This window comes from Cricetulus griseus, chromosome 6 (assembly GCF_003668045.3).
Source record: "Cricetulus griseus strain 17A/GY chromosome 6, alternate assembly CriGri-PICRH-1.0, whole genome shotgun sequence".
Lineage (NCBI taxonomy): Eukaryota > Metazoa > Chordata > Mammalia > Rodentia > Cricetidae > Cricetulus > Cricetulus griseus.
In genome coordinates this window covers 109,817,243-109,826,724 of record NC_048599.1, presented here as the reverse complement: position 1 = coordinate 109,826,724, position 9,482 = coordinate 109,817,243, and the positions used below count along the sequence as shown (strand labels likewise).

At 38.9% G+C, this 9,482-nt stretch overlaps 1 long non-coding RNA gene across 1 annotated transcript; it reads right to left on the bottom strand.

The window, feature by feature from the left end:
• Nucleotides 1-2,700: 2,700 nt before the first annotated feature.
• LOC103162683 lies at nucleotides 2,701-9,097 on the bottom strand. Its single transcript, XR_003486315.2, has 3 exons — nucleotides 9,059-9,097; nucleotides 8,335-8,412; nucleotides 2,701-2,886 (listed from the first exon to the last, which is right to left on the bottom strand). It is a non-coding gene; the product is annotated as an uncharacterized LOC103162683 (long non-coding RNA).
• Nucleotides 9,098-9,482: the final 385 nt, after the last annotated feature.

Below are 9,482 nucleotides of genomic sequence, written 5' to 3'. Positions count from 1 at the left end.
GGTCTTTGATGGAGTTGAAGATAGTTATAACAACACACTAAGAATGTTTAAAATCTTATAGTTCTTACTTGATAACTGTTTTGTTATATATAAAGAAGGGGGAGATGTTGGAACCCAGCCCCCATGGGGTCTCTAAGAGTTGTTTTCTAGCATAACCACAGGTACCTCCTGTTTTCCTGACCTCACCCCACTGGGATCAATATCCTGTTGTGAACCCTTTGACCTGGGGTTTTTGTAAGTTTGTATATAAGGCTGCTCCACAATAAAGGTAGGAGACATTCTCTCAGAAAGGGACCAGGAGTCTTGTGGTTCATCCAAATCTCCAGGCTTTTGCCCAATACTCGGACTTAGTGGCCAAGAGCAGCCACACTGTACTTTCACATATAATTGTAGAAAGGGGCCAGCCAAAGAAACACACTGTAGCCCTGCAACCAGAACCAAAGAATTGCACCCTGACCCTGAAACCAGTGCTAGAGAAAAAGTTTGTCCCTGGAATCAGAGCTAGTGAAAGAAATACACCCTGACTCTAAAACTAGAGCCAAAAATCCTAAAAAGGACCAGTGAAAGAAACACACTTTGGCCCTGAAACCAGAACCAAACCTGACCCTAAACCTGTGCAGAAAACTAACCAATCCCTGAACAGGAGATCTAGCTATCCTAAACTCAGGGATTAAAATCTGATCAATCCCCACCCAGGAAAAACTCCATCCCCATGAGAAACCCTATATAATCCCTGTGCCTGTTCAGCTTCTGGCTGTTTTTGCTGCCTGGCTGTTCTCTACCACCCTGGCAGAGGGCAGCCACTCTCCTGGATTTTTCCCTCCCAATAAATCTCTTGAATGAGGTTTGGGTGAGAGACAACCCTGGGTGGAGTAGAGTGGAACAGGGCTGTAACACTTTTTTTCTGGGGAAACCTTCCCTGGTGAAGCAAAGTTGTTGACTGGAGCCGAACTGTAACAACTTTGCCAGGGAAGCCCTCTCCTGCAGGAGCAGAGCTGATACACTAGGGAAACCTTTCCCTGAAGCAAGGCTGTAAGCTGCTATGCTTACTGTGACCTGTGGTATTCCTGAGTGTCATATTCCATCCCTGTCCATCTGATCGGGCGAAGTGCTTATAATTATAACCTAAAGGAAGTGCATATTTAATAGCTTCTGTGAGAACCAATGTTAAATTTTAAGTTTTAATTACTGTGCCTAAGAGATCCATGAAACAAAAATGCCTCTGACCTTCGAGCACATTGCCCAAGAACAGATAGTTCCTTAAATGATGGAGGATATTATGTATGTGAGATACCAGGTCACATTTTTTCACTACCCTAAACAAGTTTGTTTGACCCATCTGCACCAGACAAGCTTGATCACAGGTGTGCCAGGAGGTTCACAAGCAGTAAGTCAAGATGTATGCTTGTCCCTAATTGGATCTGATGGGTAATACAATGAATTATGGGTTTTCCTTCTTAAGCTCTTGCAAAACTTGATTCAGACCATCTCTAGAAACCTGAACATAGATCTGCCAGAGCCCATCCACCTGGTCAGTCAGTATTTAATTAAAGTTTACTTCAAATTAACTGTGGTAGTGGTCTTATTCTCACCTGGTTGGATTAACACTTCCTGGAATGAATATGCATATCATTTTATATACCAAGATTAGAGATACTGTATAATTACGTTCAATTGCAATAAAAATTTTACCTTAGACTTTGTATTTCACCCAAGCTCGTTAACTTTAGATGTGTGGCTACAGGAACTCTGGAATGTGTTTTTCTCTTGGTCACCCCCACCCCCTTTGGCAATCTACTTTTCCTTCCCCTCTTCTTTATATTTGTAATCTTACTTAATACCTTTTTCCACAAATGATACAAAAATTAATATATTAAAATTAAAAGTAACAGGAACATGTTTTCTAATAGTAAAGTTTACATCAAAATATACACCAGGAGTAAAATTTTCATAACAAAATTCACATGTAATATGTTAATAAAAAAAACTTTAAAATAGAGTTTCTATAGGAACAGCTATTTGTGCTCCATTTTGAAAAAAAAAAAAAAAAAAAAAACTGTTACTGGGAGCCATGTGACCTAGCTTGGGACCAGTATACGAGTGCTTGTCGAACGGGTTTCCAGATGAGGCAAAAGCCCAGGGGAACAGTCTCACTCAGCATAGACCAGTGGACTTTGAGACAGCACAGAGTACTGCTAGGACCAGGAAGCTTGCATTCTCTCTTTTCTCTCATAATATTGATTCTCTTGGTGGTTTTAGTGTCATTTTGTCAATCATGCATCCAACAGGTATGATCATTCCTGGAAACCCCATTTTTTCTCTACTATTTTCCGCTAAAATTCTTTGGGAGCTGATGTTTCTCAGGTTTCTTGTCTGGGGATGCCAGCTGTCACTTCAGACCCCAGGAACTGTTGTAACTCAGTGCTGATAGGAGCAGAGGCAGATAACCCAATTTTTGTAAATGTGATTTGAACGATACTGTTGTTCTTGAAAATGTGTGCCTATGTTTATCACCTTTTAGTTTTGTATAAACAGGATGTACCTGACTAAATATTTGGCCAAGCTAACAAAATGATATATACTGTTTTGGTTTAAAGATGTTGTGATGTAAAAGTTGGGAAAAACGTATTTGGCATATAATACACACACACACACACACACACACACACACACACACACACACAAAGGTTGACACTGGAAGATGAGAAGAACTTGTTTGTTAGTATTGAAAAAGATGTTTGTTTTAGATACATAAATAAAGATTGCTGGAGCTATTCAGCACCAGCCACTTGTGTGAAACTTATTTGGTGGTCAGACACTTCATTGCAGTTCCATGATTGAGTGCTTTCCTGGCATGCAGAGGCCCTGAGTTCAATCTTCAGTTTTCTGAGGAAAAAACAAATTTCATGAAAAGAACAATACTGCTTTTTTCTTTGTTAGTCCTGGTTTTAGAAACAGGCTCTTACTCTTAAATCCAGGTTAGCTTAGAACTGACTATGTAGTCCTTGCTTGTCTCAAACTAGAGAGGTCCTGCTTCAGTTTTCCAGACTGTATTTACTGTTTGTTTGTTTTGTGGGGGGGGTTGTTTTTTGGTTTTTTGTTTGTTTTTTGGGTTTTGAGACAGGGTTTCTCTGTATTGCTTTGGAGCCTGTCCTGGCACTCACTCTGTAGACCAGGCTGACCTCAAACTTGCTTCTGCCTCCCAAGTGCTGGGACTAAAGCGTATGCCACCAATGCCTGGATCCCAAAGTGTCTTAATTACAAATATGCGTCACCACTTCTGACTAGAATAATACTGTTTTCAAAAAGAAAATATAAATTGTGCCTTTCCTCATCCTGTGTTTGGAAGTGTATATGCCCTACCACGTTCACTTCTTTAGTGAGTGTCATGAACTTTTCCTGGGAAGATGTGAACAAACAATCACCCCAGAGACCAAATAAGGGAACTTCCAATGGATTCCTACATCTTGGTGAACAGGTAAGTTTATTGAGATTCCTTACAAAAGTATAGATGACTTAAAGGCAGCTGCATTACTAAAAAGCTTCCCCCAAACACGGGAAATCCCTCATGGAAACTGTAAATCTGAAGCTCCCTGTACAAGTTGCAGGGAGCAGAGTAGGTCAGGTAAGGTAGTCTCCTCCACCTAGTAATTTTACTGCTTGTATAACCTTGAGGAGGAACTCTGTGAGTCTTGTTTCCTAAACTTCCTGAGATTTATTAGTTGTTTACTTCCTGAGCTTTGTAGATTTTGTTTACAACAAGATCTTAATAAGCCTCCCTGTAAGATGAAATTTTTCACTTTGGAAGCAATTGCTACATAGTTTGTCACTTGTAACCATTCTAGAAATGAAAAAGTATGCAATTAGATGTTTTTAATTGTCATTTTTACTAAATTTTTAACTCATATTCAGTTTTTGAAGACAAAAACCAACATGTTTTTCTAGAATAGAATTTGCAGGAAGAGTAACTATGTGTTGATTAAATTTTATATCTATACAAAAAGTATTTATTTGAATGCTATATCATGTATTGGACTAGGAGAACAAGATGGGGATCATGTACCCTGTGCCCTTATGGGGCACAAAGACCACTGAGCTTTCAAGTTAAAGTCTAAATTAAGTTGGCTAGTAATCACTGCAGGGTCTTCCACCTTTCTTCCATGAAAGAAATGTTAATACTTAAGAATCCTGGTTAATCAAAAGAAAAAATTGTTGGTTTTAGTATGCTACAGTCTCTCATAAATAACTCTATATAATCACACATAATCTAGGCAGCATTTACACATCCTAGGATGGACATAAAGCTTGGAGAAGCGTACATGGGTTTGCAGACATGTGAAATATTAGTACTTTGGGGTAAGGTTTTCATTGCCCTCCCAAATTTTAAGTCCAGAATCTGATACATCAACACTAACTTGTTTAAAATGTATACTGTATTCTCTACCCTTCTTAAGATGTTTTCTTACCAAAATGAAATCTTCTGAATTCAATTATTCTGATACTGGTTGGTAGTAATATACTTGCTAAGTGAAAGTAAATAAATCCCTATATTAAGAGCCAGTTCTGTTCAAAGTACCCTGATAATCATATTTAAATTCCATTCAAATATAGATTTTCTTTCCTTAAAATCAAACAAATGGAAACACCAAAGGATGGAGTCTATTTTCTCCTTATTTTGATGTAACTAAATTTTGGTGCTTAGGATTTTGCCATGAGCTATTTATGTCATGGTAACCATAACTGGGTGTTGTGTTCCTACTTTTATGTTTCTCTATACTAGAGCTTTTATTGTGGAAACTTTTTATGGAAAGCACCTTTTTACGTATACAGAGTATAGTAAACCCTATTCATCAACCAACTTGGGAACCTTTAAAAAACTATTTTATCAATTGTTTTCACTACCTCGCTAAGTCTTAGGGGCTTTGCAACCTGCTTGTCTGTCCCTATCTATCACAAAGCATACCTGAGCCAGGCTGCCACTGATCTAGGCATACCACCCAACAAGTCCCAGCACATTTCCTTCTGGAGAGGTTCCTCAGGCTTCTCTGCCATTTCTCCGGGGAGGCTGAGCCTGTGTGGTTGAATCACTACTGCAGTGGTTAAAAGCTCAGATGCAGGGACCAGGCAGATTTGGATGGAGAGGTACTTACTTACTTTCTAAGTGTTATTAAGAAAGTAATTGTTCTTAGCTAAGATAGTAAATGTCTGGTGTAGGAAGACTCTGCATTCAGTAAAAGCAGCAGAGGCTCTTCTATCAGGAATGTTGCAAATGAGAACATGTTGTGCTTGGTTAAGACTTGGGCCATTTTCCTGCTCCAAGCCCGGATCTCTGGCTTCTTGCAGCATAGTGACCTTGGGCAAACCACTCAGCTGTGGAATATTTAATTTCCTTATCTCTATAATGAGAGCAGAAATATTCCATGATCTCTTGAGTATTTTCTTTCCCGTCTATATTGGGTACTCAAGCTCACTGTATTAAAGACTATAAATTGGTGGCTGGAGAGATACCTCATTGGTTGAGAACTTGTTCCTCTTGCAGAGGACCCAAGTTTGGTTCCTAACACCCACATGGTGAATCATAGTCATCCATAACTCCAAGCACAAGGGATCCAATGTCTTTTTCTGCCTTCATGAGCACCAAACATGTTCATGAGCACCATACTTACATCTAGACAAAACACTCAGATATACATAAAATAAATCTTAAAAGTTTGAGCTGTGAATTTAGAGAGACAGATATAGATATAGACATAGACATAGATACAGACTGCTAATGGCATGATGTCCTTTCATATAGTACAATGACTCTAGTTTGAACCATTGAGCAGCCTGCAAAGATACATCTTCTTAGCCTCATTTTACTCTTCTGAAAATTTAACAACTAGCCCAGAACTTTGTTATTTGTAAAGAAACACAAATGGAATTAAAATTTTATTCACTGCTATTGTTTAATTTACAGTCCATGCCTCCAATGTGAACCATTTGAGAAGTTTTCTCATTAAAAATTTTTTTCAAGCCAATAGCATACTGAATATCTTTCCCATCTCTGGTCAGCTTCAAAGACTTGCTGCCTGAACCTGTTCTGTTGCATAGGAACTGCTTCAGTCTTAGAAAAGCTGTGTTCTGGAGTGAGTGAGCATTCAGGGTCCCATGAGTGACAAGTTATTATGAACAAAGGCACTATGAAATGCAAAGGCTTGTTCTGCTGTGGGGCTGCAGAACTACCTGAGTTGCTCTGGATCCTGTGGTGAGCCAGGCTAGCTAATTCAGATCCTTCTGTATTTATGTCAAGCCCCACTGGGTGAGAGATTGGATGGAAGTACTTACACTCTGTATTTTTCTCCACTAGCAAGGGGGGCAGCTATCTATCTACAGAAGGCAGCCAGACAAGAAAATGTCCCACAAAATGCAGACATGGAATACTGCTAGCATGAAAGAGTACCCAAAGTCCCAAGTCTACCTAGTATGTTTTTAGTATGTATCAAACATGAGTTAAAAGCTTTTCAAGATTTATTATTATTCTTTTTTTCTTTACTGCTTTGCCCCAATGACTGTGCTAAAGGTGGAAAAATGTCATGGAAAAGACGGCTTTATAAGCATCAGATGTGTATATGTGTGACCTCATAATGTTGCTGAGAAATTAAATGACATAATATCCTTGATACACTTTGCAGGGGTTCAGTCCATAGAAGTCTGGCTTAAAGGACTAAATGTGTAACTGCCAACTGGAGCATTTTCTTGTGGGCTTGCAGGATTTATGAACTGTCATAAGCAGGGAGCCAAATGAGGTTTACTACAAAAGAAAGTTTCATTGTTTTGTCATTTGTAAATGTGTACTTATAGGAGTTTCTGTGTATGGTTTAGGGATCATCACATATTTTCTGGGATGATCTCTGCATGATTTTTCTGTTATAAATAAAAACAACTTTAGTCACATAGGGGTAAAGATCATAAGGATCTGGCATGGTACTGAGTAAATACATAATTCCACAATGAAACCATGCAAATGGGCTTAAGGTGATCTGAGCATGCTAATGAAGATAATGCAAAGTGACCTTCACTTTAAGCTCTGCATTGGCTGACTACTCAGGGACACTATGATTGTCACCTTTTGCTTAAAATACTACTCAAGTATAGCCTTGTATCTGCACATAGAAAGCCAAACTCTTTGCTGCAGACTGGGTTGTAGATTAAGTATTGCTGATCACTTCAGGTGTGATTTTTATGCATGTTATAATTTGTCACATCCTATTGATGATGTGGAACATGCTAAGTATAACTAACATTCCTTCAGCATCCAAGAACTTCCAGCCAACTCTTTCTGCAATATCTCACTTTTTAAAAAGTCAGAGGAATTTAAAAAATCTGGACTATGCTGATATTGTTTTTTGAAACACAATCCAACTATTTGTGAATTCTGTTCTTCAAATGATATTGGTCACAGAGGTGTACCAAAAGCCAGTATCCTAACTACTTTTTCCATATCTGCATGTGTTTATATTTATTTATTCCTTCCTTCCTTTCTTTTCCTTTCCTTTCTTTTCTTTCTTTCTTTTTTTTTTTTTTTTTTGGTTTTTTTAAACAGAGTTTCTCTGTGTGTAGCCCTGGCTGTCCTGGAACTCACTCTGTAGAACAAGCTAGCCTGGAACTCACAGAGCTCCGCCTACTTCTGCCTCCCAAGTGCTAGGATTAAAGGTGTGCAGCATCACTGCCCAGCACATGTGCTTACATCTTAAAGTCAAAACTCAAGGAGTGAAACTTGGAATACTGTAATTATACTAGTTTCACTAGTGAGCATTCATAATTTCTTACATGGAAGAAAAATCAGTTTTTTTTTTTCTTCTTAATTTTAGTATCTTTGTAACATGGTGGAGATGCTCTAGTATGGTAAAAGCTTACCTGCAGTTAGGATTTCTAATAATTGTGTCTGTAAAAACAGCCAGTTGGGCCAGAGGTCACATAACATTAAAACATTTATCTGCTGCTTTGTGTTTGTTTCATTTGGGACAGGGTGTGGTGGTTTAAATGAGAAATGTCCCCCATAGTCTCTGGCATTTGAGCACTTGTTCCCGACTTGGTGGTGCTGTTTGGGGATGTTAGGAGGTGTGGCTTTGTTGGAAAGTGTATCACTGGCAGGCTTTCAGAGTTAAAACCTCAGAGTTTGTTCCACTTTGTGCTGACTGAAGGATGTGAACACGAAGCTTCCTGCTCCAGTCACCACGCCTGTCACTTGCTGCCATACTGTCCTAACCATAAACCCAAATAAAATCATCTATAAATTGCCTGGTCCTGGCGTTTTGTTACAGCAACAGAAAAGTAAGAACCAAGGCTGACCTTTAACTCAACCTTCCTGCCTCTACCTCCCAACTGGTGGCATTGAATGCAAGTTGTGCCTGTTAAATCTGAAAAAGACTACAGAGATAACTAATGAACCACCAAAGCTTACAAATAAACAAAATACACAATAGCAATATTTCAAACTTCAGAGAAGTAACAATTATTTAACCTAAGTAAATATTGTACGGAACATATAACAAAAATCATTCTCTTTTATTCATCCATATTTGAAATTTAACTGGGCACCTTGTATTCTATCTGCCAGGCCTGCCTGCAGATATGTCATAGTTCTTTCAAGAAAACAAAAACATTTACTTATTTGTTATGGTGTGTGTATGCCTGTGTGCACACATGCAAGGTCACAGGACAGCTTGCAGGAGTCAGTTTTCTCCTTTCATTATGTGGGTTCTGGGCTTAGCTCTTGTGACTAGTATCTTTACCCAATGAGTCATCTCATCAGAGCATATTTATTTATTTTGGTTTTTTGAGACAGGGTTTCTCTGTGGCTTTGGCAGAAAATCTTTTTTTAAACTGGTACATGTAACGATAATTCTTTCTGCCAGTTGCCTGAGTTCCGCCACCACATTAGAGCCCACAAATAACACACAGAGTCTTATATTAGTTACCATGATGCTGGCCAATGACTAGGAGTTCTTATTTGCTAGCTCTGTCTTAAGTATCAACCATAACCATTAATTTATATAATTTTATAAGGACTTACTGAGGATGCTGGCCTTATGTGTCCTCTCTTCCCAGGGATTACATGGGAGTTCTGTCTTTACTACATTTCCCAGAATCCTCCTCGACTCCTAGCCCCACCTATCTTGCTTTCCTATTGGCCAACGGTGCTTTATTCATCAACCAATAAGACAAACAAATACACAGAAGGACTTCCCCCATCGGGTACATATTCATTATGCATAGTGATGAGTTTCATGAAGACATTGCCATCCATGTACTAGACCATTATCAACCTCCTATGCCCTTTCCTTTTTCCCAGTTCTTCTTTAGGTTTGCTGAGTCTTAGACCTCATTCTGTACACTAGGCATCTAGACTTGTACCCATTTATCTGTGACTGTCTTTGACCCACCCCCAGCCCTGTTTCACTACTTGCTTGTGGTAGCTGCCATTCTTCTAGCCTCTT